We start from the raw sequence: 17,028 nt of genomic DNA, 5'->3' as shown, positions 1-17,028 counted from the left end.
GTCGGGGAGTCGGTGAACTTGTTGGTCCGGTTTGAAGGCCTCCATGTGGTCCAGTAGAAGTCCACGTAGTCGGTGTTGGCTTTGAACCACAGCGACTGGCCACCATCAGGTGGACCAGCTCGTCCTCGTACGGCTCCTCCTGTAGCCTTGAGGGAACCACAGGAACATTCAGTAGCTGTTGGCGTTCTTCCTGTCAGGCTCGTGGTAGAACAGCTCTGAAGAATCTTGTACTTGTCTTATCTGGAACAATCTAACAGCCTAAACTGTTAACAGTGGTGTAAAGAAGCAAACACACAGGCATAGATTAGGACTCAAACTAGATTTATTTTAGAAAACAAATCAGCTTAGAGGCATTTGTTCACACATGTGGCTGAATAGGAGGCCGTCCAATCAGATTCGAGGTCTTCACTCTGTAGGTTGGCTGTTCGGTGAGACTCTTGGACCTCCATCAGCTGACGTGGATGTTTGATGGTCTTCTTCTCTAGTGCCAGATTATTCATCCATGAATTCAGTAGCTACAGACTGAAATGAAGCTCATGCTGCAGTTATTGAATTCCTGTTCCAGATCAAATGTTCAGATCTCACCTTAAATGCAGCCGTCTGCTGTCTGATAGTTTTTCTCATTGTAGTCTTCAATAAAGTCTTTTTCCTCATGTCAGGATGTGGTGAGACTCTTTCTCAGTCTCTGCAGACGTCCCTCATTGTGCAGCTTCAGAGAAGAAACAGAAAAACTGGTCACTGCTTCAGCATCACAAACACTCTCCAGCACTGAGAGTGTTTTAGGAATTCATTCATTGTGTTGTGAACTTTGAAGGAGCAGAAACTTTACAGCTGTCAAAGATATGAGCTCCAATTCTGGATGTTTTAGGAAATGTAGTTCATCAAATGAACACTTGATTATTGCTGATAACTCTCATTAAATTACCGAAGAAATCCAACATAAAAACCTGTAAACTCTCAGGCAGCTTTTGTTAAAGTTTGTCTATAATTCTATCATCATGTTCTGGAACCAGGACTCTGCAGAAGTTCCTTCAATCAGATACTTGTGTGTTTCTATTTAAGGCCTCAGGTTTGAAAGTACAGCAGAGGATTAGAAAGGAGTGATTTTAATATTTAAATCAGTCCAGTAAGTGTTTGGCGTGAAAAGTATTAAAATTTTGATTTAGATAGATTTGTGTCAAATAATATTGTAGAGTCTCACTTAAATATATCCAAATGAGTTCAGTGTATTTACATTTTATAGAATATTTGATTTCTTAACCTCAATACTGTAGGGTCTGACCCTAAATATTATAATAATGATGTCAATTAAAATAAAATTTTAGTGCAGAGTCCTAAACTTTAATCAGCTAAACTTACATAATAAATATCACTGTACAATCTTAACCTGAACATTCATATTATTGACGTAAATTTACATAAATCATGATATTCTAGAGTCTTAACTGGAATATTTCTAACATTAATCTTTTTGTATTGTGCTGATAAACAACAATAACCCGACTTTCAGATAATATTTGTTGTCTGTGATTGAGACTAAATTCCTCCACATTCTGGAACTGGACTGAATTTACCAAAATGGAAACATGGACAGAATTTAATACTCATGTATCCATGGCAACGCTAACGTTTCTGCTTCTTACCAAAGTTCACAACACAAGTAAAGATTTTAATGTAAAACTTCAGGGATGACTGCTAACCATAAGTATTCTGATCAATATTTCATGATCAATATCAGGACAGATGTTACAACTCCAGCTGTTGCATTAGACTGCAGTTATTAACAGAGAAATTAAAACATCACATTCCTCATAAAAACTAGATGGGACTTTTATTAAATAAAGTGTTGGTGAATAAACAGTGTAAAAAGTGCAAAGCAGCTCCATTAAATCAGGAGATGTGAGACTTCCACAGCATGGATCACCATCTGCTGTGTTGATTCATAGCTGAATGTCAGAATGAACTGAGCTAGAAAAGCTGCTTTGAGCTGCAACATTACGGTCTGACAATCCAACACCATCACAGTTTTCATCTGGTTGTTTTGCTCCAACATGCTGTGAAGTTCAGTTTTTACCTGAATCAATACAGAGATTCTATTTTCAACCAAGACTGGAATAAAAATTAGAATGTTATCAGGTTATTAATGCAACTAAATGCTTTCAGATGGAAGAATTTACTTCTAAGTTCTAATTCAAGTTTCAGTTGGAGCTCATTGCATTCACAAAGAAAAACAGCGATACCTTCATAGCAACATTTAATAAACCTAAAGCTTCCCTGTTGGCTCATTGGTGGAGTTTGTTACTGAGCATCTGAACCTTAAATCCAGTGAGACGACCATCTTCAGTCGAGGCCAGTCAGAGAACTTCAAGACCTTCCATCAGCTGGACCAGATGTGGCATCATCTCCCTCTGAACATCTGGATGACAGGAGAAAAGACAGAAATCAAACACAGAAATACAATTTATTCACTTTCATCATTTTATAAAAATAGCAGGAACTTTATTAAAACTTGACAATATCAGTAATGAAAGTAAATGTTTTTATCTCGTGTTGAAGCTAAATTTAAAGTAAATTTTAATGAAGGTTTATCCTGAGAAGAGTGAGAATGGAGCTTTTCTTTCCTTTTTAGAATATTCCCTCAAAATATTCTGTTCATTATTGGCTTTAGAAGCATTTTTCTTTACTTATTTATTTTTAGATACCTCAGACTGATACACTTTGCTGGTTTGCAGATAATTTCATGCACAATGACAATAAAGATCTTCTATTATAACATATTTTGCTGAAACAAGAACTGCAAACCTTCTCAACCATCTCTCAGTCTGCAAAATTCCAACTGCAACCAAGAATTATCTGATGTAGTAATTATTGTAATCTTTACTGAACCAGCCCCGGAATTAATAAAAATCTGTATATGGATATGATTTTCTCTGATGGGACCACTATGGAAGCCGTAGTAACAATTAATTATCCTTTGAAGGGAAAGATTAGGTCTTCTTCAGGTGGATAAAAAAATGATCTCCCTTAAAAAAAATAAAGAAAATGCATACAATAAAGTAAATCTGTTCTGCACTGCACACATACTACACTTTTGTATAACTCTGGATGTCAGAGTAAAGGCAGACAGATCCACCAATCAGTCACAACATTCTGACCACTGACAGCTGAAGAGAACAACATCCATCATCTTGTTCTAATGCAACGTTCTGCTGGGAAACCTTGACGTTCATGTGGATGTTTGACATGTACCACCACCTAAACACTGCAGGACAAACAACCCCCTAGTCTCCATGGCAACAGCAGTCCTTGATGCCAGCTGCCACCCTCAGCAGAACAAACTAGAACTGCTACTACAGGAGTGGTCCGAGGAACACGACAGAGCTAAGCTGTTCACCTGGGTTCCACACTCCCCACATCCACATCTGATTGAGCATCTGTGGGATGGTCCAGGATCAGCCTGGTCTAGGTAGGACCCACCCTGCAGCCCACAGGATCCACAGGATCCACAGGACATCCCCAGAGGTTCTGATGAACCACTGGGTCAGAGGAATTTTAGCAGCATAAAGGGACCAACACAGTATTAGTCAGGTGGTCAGAATGTTATACTGTTATATTGTCATTCTGATTATATGATCAGTAAATGTTACCATCAATTATAACGTCCACATTGATCAGGAAAAAAACAACTATCAGTTTATTCAGAAACTGTGGGGTAAAACCTAAAAAACACAGACCTCAACAGCAGTTTGTTTCAAAGCAGAACACCAGCCGGTTTTCACTAAAGAAGCTTTCAGAGCAACAATTAAATGACAGTTTTGTTCTCATTAAGTTCAGAATCAGCCAAAAATAATGTACACACATCAGGAAAAGAAAAACTTTTATAAATATTTCATTTGTATAAGTACTTCTACACATATAGATACCTCTTTCTAAGTTTGATCAAATCACGATAACTGTATCCTGTTGTACAATGTTTTCCCAACAGATGGCGCTACCCTCATGAATGGAGCATCAACAAGTGATGTCTACAACACAACAGAAATGTCTGGAAGCCAGTGGCCACTTCTTTCAATTCAATTCAATTCAATTTTATTTATATAGTGCCAATTACAGTCAAATTGTCTTGAGACGCTTTACAGAACCCATATGCCTGACCCCCAGAGCAAGCCAAAAGGCGACAGTGGCAAGGAAAACACCCTTTTAACAAGGAAAAAAACCTCGAGCAGAACCCAGCTCTAATGTGGGGGGACCCATCTGCCTGCTGGCCGGGCGGGTTGAGAGGGACAGAAGAGGTAGAGGGATAGAGGTGGAGGGGTAGAGGTAGAGGGTTACAGGTAGAGGGTTACAGTTGGTGGGAGAACAACCATACATCTGAAGCATCCAGCTCTGGGACCAGGGACACTTGGAGAAAGGACACAGAAAGAAACAGAGTGAATGTAATGCAATAATGGTATATATAGTAAATACATAGGTAGTTAGAGAAGGGCTCAGTGCATCAAGAGAGGTTCCCCAGCAGCCTAGGCCTATAGCAGCATAACTAGGGGCAAACTAAAGGGACGTCAAGAGGGGAAGTCAGTTGTGCAAATGAAAACACCAGCTGACCCCGTCAGGGTCCCCCAGTCAGCCCTAACTATAAGCTTTGTCGAAAAGGAAGGTTTTAAGCCTGGTCTTAAAAATAGAGAGGGTGTCCGCCTCCCGAACCCAAACTGGGAGCTGGTTCCACAGGAGAGGCGCCTGATAACTGAAGGCTCTGCCTCACATTCTACTTTTAGAGATTCTAGGAACAACAAGTAAGCCTGCAGTCTGAGAGCGAAGAGTTCTGCTAGGATAATATGGTACTATCAGGTCTTTAAGATATGATGGAGATTGGTTGTTAAGAGCTTTATATGTCAGAAGAAGGATTTTGAATTGTATTCTAGATTTAACAGGAAGCCAATGAAGAGAAACCAATATAGGAGAAATATGATCTCTCTTGCTAACTCCCGTCAGTACTCTGGCTGCAGCGTTTTGGATCAGCTGTAGATATTTAAGAGAGCTATTGGGACAACCTGATAATAAGGAATTACAGTAGTCAAGCCTAGAAGTAACAAATGCATGGACTAGTTTTTCTGCATCACTCTGACACAGGATGTTCCTGATTTTCACAATATTTCTCAGGTGGAAAAAGGAAGTCCTACAGATTTGTTTTATGTGCGAGTTAAAGGACATGTCCTGGTCAAATATAACACCGAGGTTCCTCACAGTAGTACTGGAGGCCAATGTAATGCCATCCAGAGTAACTATATGCTTTGAAAGCAATTTTCTAAGATGTTTGGGGCCAAATACAATGACTTCAGTCTTGTCTGAATTTAGTAGTAAGAAATTATAGGTCATCTGGATCAGGTCTTTTATTAGTTCCCAGAGTGAAAACCAAACATGGAGAAGCTGCAATCAGCTTCTATGCTCCGTATATTTGCAACAAACTCCCAGAAAACTGTAGATCAGCTGAAAGTCTCAGCACATTTAAGTCCATTCTGAAGACTTACCTGTTCTCAGCTGCTTTTGACTAAGTTCTTTTAACAGTTATTTTAAATCTTATTTCATGACAAACTCTGCAGTGTAACTTTTAAAATGTCCTTATTTCCTAACTTCTGTTTTTGATTCTTTTACTCTTCTGCATCCTTAAATTTTAATGACCTTTTTAATGATTTTATGAATGTGTTTTCTTTCTTTTTATAATTGTGTTTTCAACTGCTGTTTTAATGTCCTTGTGAAGCACTTTGATTCGCCTTGTTGTTGAAATGTGCTATATAAATAAACTAAACTTTTAAACTTAATGTCCTTAAGACAATCTTGCAGTCTGGCTAGCTGATTAGTTTCATTTGGCTTCATAGATAAATACAATTGAGTGTTGTCAGCGTAACAATGGAAATTAATACAGTGCTTCCTAATGATATTGCCTAAGGGAAGCATGTATAATGTGAACAGTATTGGTCCTAAGACAGAACCCTGAGGAACTCCATGATTAACCCTTGTATGCTCAGAAGAGTCATTGTTGACATGCACAAACTGGAACCTGTCTGATAAGTAGGATTTAAACCAGTCCAGTGCTGTCCCTTTAATGCCAATACAATGTTCTAGTTGCTGTAATAAAAGTTTGTGGTCGACTGTATCGAATGCTGCACTAAGGTCCAACAAAATAAGTATAGAGACCAGTCCATTATCTGATGCTATGAGAAGGTCATTAGTAACTTTCACCAGAGCTGTTTCTGTGCTATGATGCACTCTGAAGCCTGACTGAAACTCTTCAAACAAGCTATTCCTTTGTAAATGTTCAAATAATTGATTTGCAACTGTTCTTTCCAGAATTTTAGAAAGAAGTGGGAGGTTGGAAATTGGTCTATAGTTGGCTAAAACATCTGGATCTAGAGTGGGCTTTTTAAGTAAAGGTTTGATTACAGCAACCTTAAAAGCCTGTGGTACATAGCCTGTTACTATAGAGAGATTAATCAGATCTAACATTGAGGAATTAATTAAAGGTAAAGCCTCCTTGAACAGTCTAGTTGGGATAGGATCTAAAAGACATGTGGATGGTTTGGATGTAGAAACTATTGAAATTAGCTCAGAGAGATGTATAAGAGTGAAAAATTCTAAATATCCATCTGGTCTTACAACCAATTCTAAAGCATCTGTACTCGATGATACATCTGTGACATTTGTAGGAAGGACCAGATTAATTTTTTCTCTAATCGTAATAATTTTATTTGTAAAGAAGCTCATGAAGTCGTTACTGCTCAAAGCTAAAGGAATACAAGGTTCCCCTGGCGTGGGGAGAAATAAAGGACTTATCTTAACTGTTCGATTTCTATGCCGTAAGTCAGAACGAGGTCAAGGGTGTGATTAAAACTATGAGTTGGTTTATTTACATGTTGAGAAAACCCAATTGAGTCTAATATTAAATTAAAAGCAGTCATAAGGCTGTCACTGTCCACGTCAACATGAATGTTAAAGTCACCCACAATAATGACTTTATCTGAGCTGAGCACTAAATCAGATAAAAAGTCTGAGAATTGAGATAAAAACTCAGAGTAAGGAGCAGGAGGACGATATACAACAACAAATAAAACTGGTTTCTGAGCTTTTAAATCTGGATGAGAGAGACTGAGAGTAAGATTTTCAAATGAACTGTAGCTAGGTTTAGGTCTCTGGTTCGTTTTTAAGCTAGAGAGGTAAATTGCTGCCACTCCTCCTCCTCAGCCTGTGATTCGAGGAACATGACAGTTAGTATGACTAGTAGGAGTTGATTCATTTAGACTAACATATTCTTCCTGCTGCAACCAGGTTTCAAACAGAACAAATCAATCTGGTTATCAGTTATCAAATCATTTACTAACAGAGATTTAGACGAGAGAGATCTAATATTTAACAGACCACATTTAATTGTCCTGTTTCTTTGCTCAGTTGAAATAGTGGTATTAATTTTTATTAGATTTTTATGGTTACTATGTCTTTTGTTTATTTTTGAATTGTTTAATTTATTGAATTTTGGTGGTCGGGGGACAGACACAGTCTCAATAAAGCTAACTGAATTCCTGGAGGGTGACAGCTGAGAGGAAACTGCAGAGAGGTGTGGAAGACTACAACTCTGCATCCTGGTCTGAACTCTGGGTTGTCATGCTTTAGGAGTTCTAATAAAATCAGCCATATTTCTAGAAATGAGAGCTGCACCAGCCAAAGTGGGATGGATGCCATCTCTCCTAATCAGACCAGGTTTTCCCCAGAAAGAGCTCCAATTGTCTATAAAGCCAACGTCGTTTGCAGTACACCACGTAGACACCCAGCGGCGAAACGACATATGGCTAAACATAACGTCGCTGGTCAGATCAGGTAGGGGTCCAGAGAAAACTACGGAGTCCGACATGGTTTTGGCAAAGTTACACACCGATGCCACACTAATTTTGGTGACCTCCGATTGGCGTAACCGGGTGTCATTACCGCCGACATGAATAACAGTCTTACTGTATTTACGATTATCTTTAGCCAGCAGTTTCAAATTTGCTTCTATGTCGCCTGCTCTGGCCCCTGGGAGGCATTTTACTACGGTCGCTGGTGTCGCTAGCTTCACGTTTCTGACTATGGAGCTGCCAATGATCAGAGTTGGTTTCTCAGCGGGTGTGTCGTTGAGTGGGGAAAAACGATTAGAAACGTGAAGCAGTTTGTGGGGTGCCGGGACAGCGGGCTTGAGCTTAGGACTACGTTTCCTACGAACTGTCACCCAGCTACCCTGACCCGGCTGCTCGGGAGCTGCTAGGGTACGGCTAGCAGACGCTACACTAGCAGCTATGCTATTGCGGTCCGCACCGGCTAAGGGGGCCTGGCTAACAGCTAGCGGGGTGTTTTCCATGGTGCGGAGCCGCGCTTCCAATTCAGAGAGCCTCGCCTCCAAATCTACAAAGAGACTGCATTTATTACAGGTATCGTTATCACTAAAGGAGGCAGAGGAGTAACTAAACATGTGACACACTGAGCAGGAAAGAGAAGGAGAGGAAGAGGGAGAAGCCATGCTAACAGCTAAGTGCTAGGCTAGCGGACAGAGATAACAGATTAACTTAGAATTAAGTACTGAGAAGGTGCTTGAAGAAAACGAGTGCATGTTACGATTCAAATATTACCGCTACACACAGATTTAATGAATATCAAATTAGATGGAGTGGATAAGCTACAACAGTCACAGAACACAACACAGCGCTACAACAGGAAGTGACGCAATACGCTCACCGTAACGTCAGACGTCAGCAGTCAGCAGGAGGCCAGTATCACGATCTTCTACAGAGTGAGCACCTCTTGTAATTGTACAGGTCAAAGATAACTTTTGTTAATCTCGTGATGTCTGAATAAATTTGGTATTGAAATATTTATGCAAGTTTTTCTTTTCCTGATGTGTGTAAACATTATTTTGGCTGACTCTGTATAATGGGTTTCTGACAGGTCACCAGGCAACATCTTTTTATAATAATGACAAACATACCTGCATTCTACAGGAGTGATTTTCCTCATGTGCAGGTTGTTACGGCCTCTTTAAAGTTGACAAGGCTCGAATAAACAAAGAGACCGGCAACATATAAACTAGACAGACACGGCAGGTAAAGTGAGAATGGGGGAGAAAAAAACAACTTTATTAACAATTAATTCAACTAACGTGAATCAACCAAGATGAAAATAATGGTGAAAGTAAAAGGGCTGTAGCTGCTGGCCAAAAGAAACAAAAGAGGGGTGGTGAACGTGGCTAACCCTGCAGTGGGCTCTCGGACCAGTCACCACCCCGTACTAAACTTCCTAACTACAAAAGAAAACAGCGAAAACAGGAGTACCAGCAACTACAGCCAAACTAAAACAACAAAACCCAGCAATCTAAACATGCGTGGGGAGGGAATAGCCAAAGTACCTGAAACGAAAAGAACACAATGTTAATCACAAAAGGAAAGTTTATAAACGCAACCAAACCCCTCACGCAGGATCGCCTCAACCTTCGCCTCTACTGGCCTAACTTGCCCATGACCCACAACCTTTCCTAGGTATGTGACAGTGGCCTGACCAAATTCACATTTTGCCAAGGGTCAGATTGGCGTCACGTAGCCTTGCAAACACTGCCCCTAGCTGCTGAATATGGTCCACCCACGATCTCGAATACACCACTATATCGTCGAGGTAAGCCTCAAAACCAGGTAAACCATGCAAAACAGTGTTGACCAAACGCTGAAAAGTCGCCGGGGCATTTCTTACGCCGAACGGCATAACCGTATACTGCAAAAAGGCGTCTGGAGTGACAAACGCAGTTATCTCCTTAGTGCGCGGAGTCAACGGTACCTGCCAATAGCCTTTAAGGAGATCTAGCTTTGTCACATAAGTAGCACTGCCGACATGATCCACACAGTCATCGATTCGAGGGAGTGGATAACAATCGGGCTTAGTGACACCATTAACTTTACGGAAGTCCGTACAAAAACGATCAGATGAATCGGACTTCACTGACAGGAGACACGGTGAACTCCACGAGCTGGAGCTCTGTTCGGCAATGCCGTTCTCCAGCATATAGTCGACCTGTTTTTGTAGGCGAGCACGCTTCTCCGGATTTACCCGATAAGCATGCTGCTTAATCGGAGAAGCGTCACCCACGTCGATATCGTGCTCAAGGACATTAGTTTGTGTGGACACATCAGAAAACAATGAATCATTCGATTTAATTAACTGGACCACATCCTCACGGTGGGACTCAGTGAGGTGCAAAAAACACTCGTCAAGTTTAGACAACATTGCAGAATTCTGCAGTCTGCCTTGGACCACAGCTAGGGACGGACCCACCACGTCCTCGAGGTCAGCTGCAGCCACTGTAGGCAGCACCCCGGGGGTTCCAGCACCGGACAGCTCCTCCGTCACCTGGGAACTCAACGCGGCTTCAGCACTGGACAGCGCCAGCACGGTGTTGTGCACTTCACTGCCAGGAGTCGGATGAGTAGATTCCCTGCAGAGGTAAGGCTTCAACATGTTTACATGACACACTCGGTTACGTCGTTTACGGTCAGGGGTGGCTACAATGTAATCTCGATCACCTAGTTTCTCCTTGACCACTTAAGGACCGCTGTAACGAGCTTGTAGAGCCGAACTAGGTACAGGCAACAAAACTAACACTGTGTCACCGGGACTGAAGCTTCTGTTTTTAGCGTCTTTATCAAACCATCGCTTCATTTTAGCCTGAGTAACGGACATATTTTGCTTCGCTAATTCACACGCACGGTGAAGTTTACCACGAAAGTTTGAAACATAATCACACAGATTCTGTGGTTTATTATCACCCAGCCACTTTTCCTGCAGGAGTTTTAATGGGCCGCGCACAGTGTGCGCGAACACCAGCTCTGCTGGACTAAACCCCAAAGACCCCTGAGTTACCTCGCGAGCCCCAAACAGGAGGAAATGAACGCCCTCATCCCAATCTTTTTCAACCTCAAAACAATATGCCCGGAGCATGCTCTTTAGTGTGGAGTGAAAACGCTCCAGAGCACCTTGGCTTTCTGGATGGTAAGCGCTAGAATAGTGATGAGTAATATCCAGCTGTTTCATGACCTGCGCAAAGACTCGTGACATAAAGTTGGAGCCTTGGTCAGTTTGTATTTCCTTAGGCAACCCAAACAGAGAGAAGAATTTCACCAGGGCTTTTGCAACCGCAGGAGCAGTGATTTTACGCATTGGGATAGCCTCAGGAAAGCGGGTCACAGAGCACATGATGGTCAGAAGAAATTTATTACCACTTTTAGTGCGCGGAAAAGGGCCAACACAGTCTACTATTACGCGTTCAAATGGCTCCCCCACAACCGGAATCGGGTGTAATGGACACTGGGGAATTATTTGATTGGGTTTTCCACAAACTTGACACACACGGCAGGTTTTGCAGTGTTGTCGCACATCGCGCTTCAAACCAGGCCAGAAAAACACCGCAAAATGCGATCATAGGTTTTGTTAACACCTAAATGACCAGCAAGCGGGTTGTCATGTGCCAACTTCAGAATCTCAGTGCGATACCTATTTGGGACAACAATTTGTGTCAAAACACTCCAATCATCCTGCGTGGAAGCATGCGGCGGCGTCCATTTACGCACCAGTATCCCATCCTTTATAAAATAACAGGTGGACAACTTCTCAGCTTCAGACTCAGGCACAACAGCATCAAAAGAAGCTGAGAGAGTCACATCACGCTTTTGTTCTAACAAACTGCTCACGAGACATGCAGATTTTTGTATTTAAGTGCTCAGCCACAGAGGAGTCAACAACCGAGGTTGCCGGAGCAACCACGGAACGAGAAGGAGCAGAAGCGGCTGATGAAAAGTTTATATTTTCTCCATCAGCCATAAAACTGTCAGCTAAAGCCATGTCATTATCGTTCAACAAATCCTGCTTTTGCCTTTCAGACATAGCACGAGTGACAGCGCAGACAGGAAATACCTCAGGAAATGTCTGCTCCAGCTAATCTGGATGCTCTGAAATAGGGACCGCAGTAACTTCTGGATTTAAAAGAACTTTACCACCAGCCAAGTCATTACCCAAAATGAGGGACACCCCATCAATGGGAAACCGAGAGGCAACACCTACCACCACCTGCCCTTTTACCAGATCTGACTCTAAGTGTATGGTATGGAGTGGAAGCGGCACGAACTGCATCCCAAACCCCCGAACTAGCGCACTGGAGTTCGTTGAAGACTTCCCCGACAGCGGCAACACTCCTTGTAAAAGGACTGACTGTGAAGCAGCGCTGTCCCTCAGGACGTTAATGAGGACTTTTAGCCCTCCCTCCGTCAATGAAACCGAACCTTTCATCACAAAAGGAGCGTACATGTCGAGGTCAGTTTTAGCGCCACTAGTGGTGGATAAGAGCTGCTCAGACGGTAAGGATTCAGTTTTCATTAAGTTTACTGCTTTAGTCGGTTTATTTTCCCTATTCAGGGCAAAACACTGGTTCATGGTGTGTCCTCGCTTTTTACAATAAAAACACAGGTTTATCTCTAGCATCTGCCGTCTCCTCGTTAACATCTTTATTAAGTCCCTGAAAGGTTTGCTTCCCTACAAAAGGGAAAGGCGGACCAAGTCGCTGGAGTCAGGCTGCACAGCCGGTGTTCCTCAGGCTGGAGCATCCGGATCAACTTCCAGCACTCCTTTCTCAGACAAAGCGGCGATAAGTTCAGATTTTAACGTCTGCAACTTACTCTGTTTTGAAACGTTAATTTCAAAACGATCGGCAATCAAAAGCAAGTGCTCCTTCTTGCATCTGTTTAATATCTCAAGGCTCGGATGAGCCATAAACTCGTCAATATTAAACTCCATTGTTACAGAAGAAAAAAAAATCCTCAACAATTTCACCGTCGAAAAAGTTTAGCCGCCACAAGCACAAACGAGAGCAGAGATGACAAATGGCACCACACACACCAAAAACTTCGCGGACACGCACGTAACTCTGTCTAATGATACGCGTGCGTAAATAGTAAAGCACACGAAAAAAAGGTAGGCTTAACAAAATGGCAAACAGAATAAAGTATCAGAGTAATGGCAAAAACAATTCCCCAGTTAAATAAACAAATTAACATGGAGCAACACCGACTACAAAATGATAGTTTACCCAAAAAAACACACCAAAACAACAAATACTGACAAGAAAACAAACAAATTATCAGTACTATAAGTGCCTCGATAAAGCCTACAACAAAAAAAAAAACGCCGCTCAACGCGTTTCAGACGAGCCCCCATATATGTTACGGCCTCTTTAAAGTTGACAAGGCTCGAATAAACAAAGAGACCGGCAACATACAAACTAGACAGACACGGCAGGTAAAGTGAGAATGAGGGGGAAAAAAACCCAACTTTATTAACAATTAATTCAACTAACGTGAATCAACTAAGATGAAAATAATGGTGAAAGTAAAAGGGCTGTAGCTGCTGGCCAAAAGAAACAAATGAGGGGTGGTGAACGTGGCTAACCCTGCAATGGGCTCTCGGACCAGTCACCACCCCGTACTAAACTTCCTAACCACAAATTAATACTACAAAAGAAAACGGCGAAAATAGGACTACCAGCAACTACAGCCAAACTAAACCAACAAAACCCAGCAATCTAAACATGTGTGGGGAGGGAATAGCCAAAGTACCTGAAACGAAAAGAACACAATGTTAATCACAAAAGGAAAGTTTATAAACGCAACCAAACCCCTCACGCGTTTGTCCAGGAGGACGTGTGGCTGGGAGGTGCTCGAATCTCTGCTCTGACTGCTGCTCTCTCCTGCCTTCCTCAATACCCTCCTCCTCCCAAAGTGCTAACAGCACTCAGGTGTGCTGCAATTACACAGATAAAGGGAGGAGGGAGATCAGAGAGAGCAAGGAGAAACACAGCAACCAGCCACACGTAACACAAGTAAAGATGTGTGAGGAGCTTAGAGATGGCAGGAGTCATCCTCACTAATTCAGCTTCCACCTAGAAACAGAAAGACCACAAACAAACACACTGATGTACTCTCAAACGTTCAGCCTCAAAATATCTGTTTAGGAAGTGTTGTGTTTCTAAATTCTGCTGAAAGCATTGACAGACATTCTCTTACAAGGTTGTGTAAAAAGCAGCCTGTCCTCTGAGCTACTGAGAAATTTTCCTGAACAAAGTTTCTACGTGTAAATCGGCTCAACAAAAACTAAAGCCTCAGTCAGAGATAACAGGTATCGTAAATTATAAAGAACTTTCTTGTTAACTCAGACTTTCTGCTTCAACCTTACATAAAAAGGGGAGTTTAACTCATCAGGTGACTGAAAATGAACGGCTTGTGCAGTTCTAGATCCAAAAGTAGGATGTTTCAACTCATGTTTTACTACAAATACATGCAATAATAAATAAATACAATGGCTGGTTGTTAGTTTATTCACTATTAATGTCACTTTATATACTGGATCGAACTTGAGCAGTGGAAGAGAGAAGGAATTTAATGAAATTATGGAGATTCAGACAGGTAATGTTGCGCAATTTTAAGGGCGGTTTAATTCAAACCAGCTGAATGTTAAACTTCAGTGCAGCTCAACGGGTTTCAGTTAACCTTAAAGTAAAATAACTTTTTTAAAAGCTAAAATACACAGCAGAGAAATACAGGTTGAGAAGGTCATTCTAATGACAGACAGCTGCAGCAGCAACTAACACAGGTGTTCAGCGGTAAGTTAGCCACCTGTGTTAATTAGCCCGCTAGCTAACTTAGCCGCTTAGCTAGCTAACGCGTCCGGACCAACTGCTCAAACACGACAAAACACAACTCTTCACAAGTCGCTGACTTAACGTACAACAAAACAACGCTACTGGTTAGAAGTATTTATCTTCTTACCGTGTTTTACTCCAAAAACAAGGTCAACAGCAGCCAGAGATGCGACCAGACTTGCCAACCACAGATACATAGACTAGATACGCTAGCGAGCTGTCTTCTATATTATCTATGGTCTGACCAGTCACTGCTCTGTGGCTCCGCCCTCTGAGAATCTTGTCGTTTGGCTCCACACTTGCTGATGACCACTTCCGGTCTCAAAAAATAAAAATACTGACCTTTTTTCGTTTCTGTCTCTTACTGATTTTATTTTCTTGTTATTCTAAATATAAAATGAAAATCAAAGCATTTTTAAAATTTCGTACATCCCTTTTTGATTATGAAAAGGAAAAACGCCTTGTATTTCAATTTTAATTTTTGTATTTTAAAACGAAAATCAAATAACCACTCATTTTTTGTTTTTCAATACCTGTTTCAGAACGGAAAATCCAATTGCCAGATAAATACACGGACCTTTAATCTCTTTGTTATCACTTGTTTTCTTTTATATACAGAAACAAAAATAGAAAAGAAAGGAGAAAAGGCAAACACTTAAGTATCTAATAACTTGTGTATTATCCTTTATTAAAGAATCTGTCTGGTACCACTAACAGAGCTATATACACCATAGAACTGGAAGGAACGTGTATATTTGAGTTAAAAACATAGTATATATAATATAAAATTGCTCTTCTCGGAGCTATATATACGGTCCACTTAACTCTGTAAAACCCACTGTTGCAAATATACATCAGTTTTATTTTTTTAATTATTACTTTCTATTACTTAAACATACATTTTTATGTGTGTGTGTGTGTATATATATATATATATATATATATATATATATATATATATATATGTATGTATAAAAACCCAAATATAAAAAATATTAGCAAGCATATGTTTTATATATTTTTAGACATATTTTACCCAAAAATTTTATCTCTTTTTTTGCTCATTTTTTTAGTATTTCGGATTTATTTTTATATATATATATATATATATATATATATATATATATATATATATATATATATATATATATATATATATATATATATATATACATATATATATACATATATATATATGATTATTATTATTATTATTATTATTATTATTATTATTATTATTATTATTTTGTTTGTGTGTTGTTTTGTTTTTCCATATTTGGGTCTTACAGGGTTAAACCATACACTGGCAAAAACGTCTTGGCGAAGTTTGAGATAATATGTCATACATATCTTTCCATTTTGCGTATGTCTTAAATAATATCAATCCAATCATCAATCAAGGGAGCCTGTTGTTGCAGCCATTTACAGGTTATGGCCTTCTTGCTTGCTGCCACAAGCTTCGTGTCTTTAGCATCTATCTCTTGTGGAAGGTTGCCCAAGTATAGAATATCGAATCTAAAAGGGGAAGTGGTTTGAAGAACCTCCTGTATAACCTGATAGACACTTTTTCGGTAAGAGGCCAGCGCTGGGCAGGACCAAAATATGTGGTAGTGATTTGCATTATCGGTTTCGCACCTTCTCCAGCACTCGGAATTAGTGGCGTAGTGCCGCTTTTATTGAGGGGTTATGAAAAAACATACAAGATTCTTCCAACAGACTTCCTTCCAGCTTGTAGAACTAGTGGTTTTCCATTGTATTCGGCAAATAACATACCAGTCATCCTGAAAGATAACCTCATTACTCTCACTAAACCATTTCTCCTTAATATACAGAGATTCTTGTGTTTTCTCTGAGAGAAATAGTTGTAAATCTTGGAAATGGTTTTAGTGTTACCCTCGGAGTTATATGCAGATACGAGTATTTCCATCATTCCAGTCTCTAAATTGGCCATATCTGTGTCTTTCTTGAATGTGTCAAAGCAGTGTCTCGTTTGCAGGTATGTATAAAAATCTTGCTGTTCAAGGCCATATTGTTCCCTCATAGTTAGTTCTTTGGATAATAGCTCATGATTTCAGTAGCGAAAACATGTCCTCTGCTGTTCAGGCAGCGTTATTGAATAATAATAATAATAATAATAATAATAATAATAATAATAATAATAATAATAATAATAATAATAATAATAATAATAATAATAATAATAATAAATTTGATCAATGAATATATAAATAAATAATAGAAACATCTGTAAATATAGTGTTTTCTAATCCACAAAC

The 17,028-nt window shown here is 40.2% G+C and overlaps 1 protein-coding gene across 6 annotated transcripts in view; it reads right to left on the bottom strand.

The window, feature by feature from the left end:
- Positions 1 to 304: 304 nt before the first annotated feature.
- fkbp16 (FKBP prolyl isomerase 16) overlaps positions 305 to 17,028 on the bottom strand; it is a 65,707-nt gene continuing 48,983 nt past the window's right edge. For 3 of the 6 annotated variants that reach the window (XM_055009369.1, XM_055009368.1, XM_055009370.1), the window contains 3 exons: positions 2,316 to 2,416; positions 586 to 709; positions 305 to 481 (listed from right to left, as the gene is read on the bottom strand). The gene's annotated coding sequence lies outside the window, so the exon portion shown is untranslated. Of the gene's footprint in view, positions 523 to 585; positions 710 to 2,240; positions 2,417 to 17,028 lie in introns of all 6 variants that reach the window. The other 3 variants (XM_055009371.1, XM_055009372.1, XM_055009373.1) reach the window with 3 other exon arrangements.

The sequence above is a fragment of the Amphiprion ocellaris genome, chromosome 3 (genome assembly GCF_022539595.1).
Source record: "Amphiprion ocellaris isolate individual 3 ecotype Okinawa chromosome 3, ASM2253959v1, whole genome shotgun sequence".
Taxonomy (NCBI): Eukaryota; Metazoa; Chordata; class Actinopteri; family Pomacentridae; genus Amphiprion; species Amphiprion ocellaris.
Note: the sequence above shows the minus strand (reverse complement) of the source record. Positions and strands in the feature narration are given on the sequence as shown.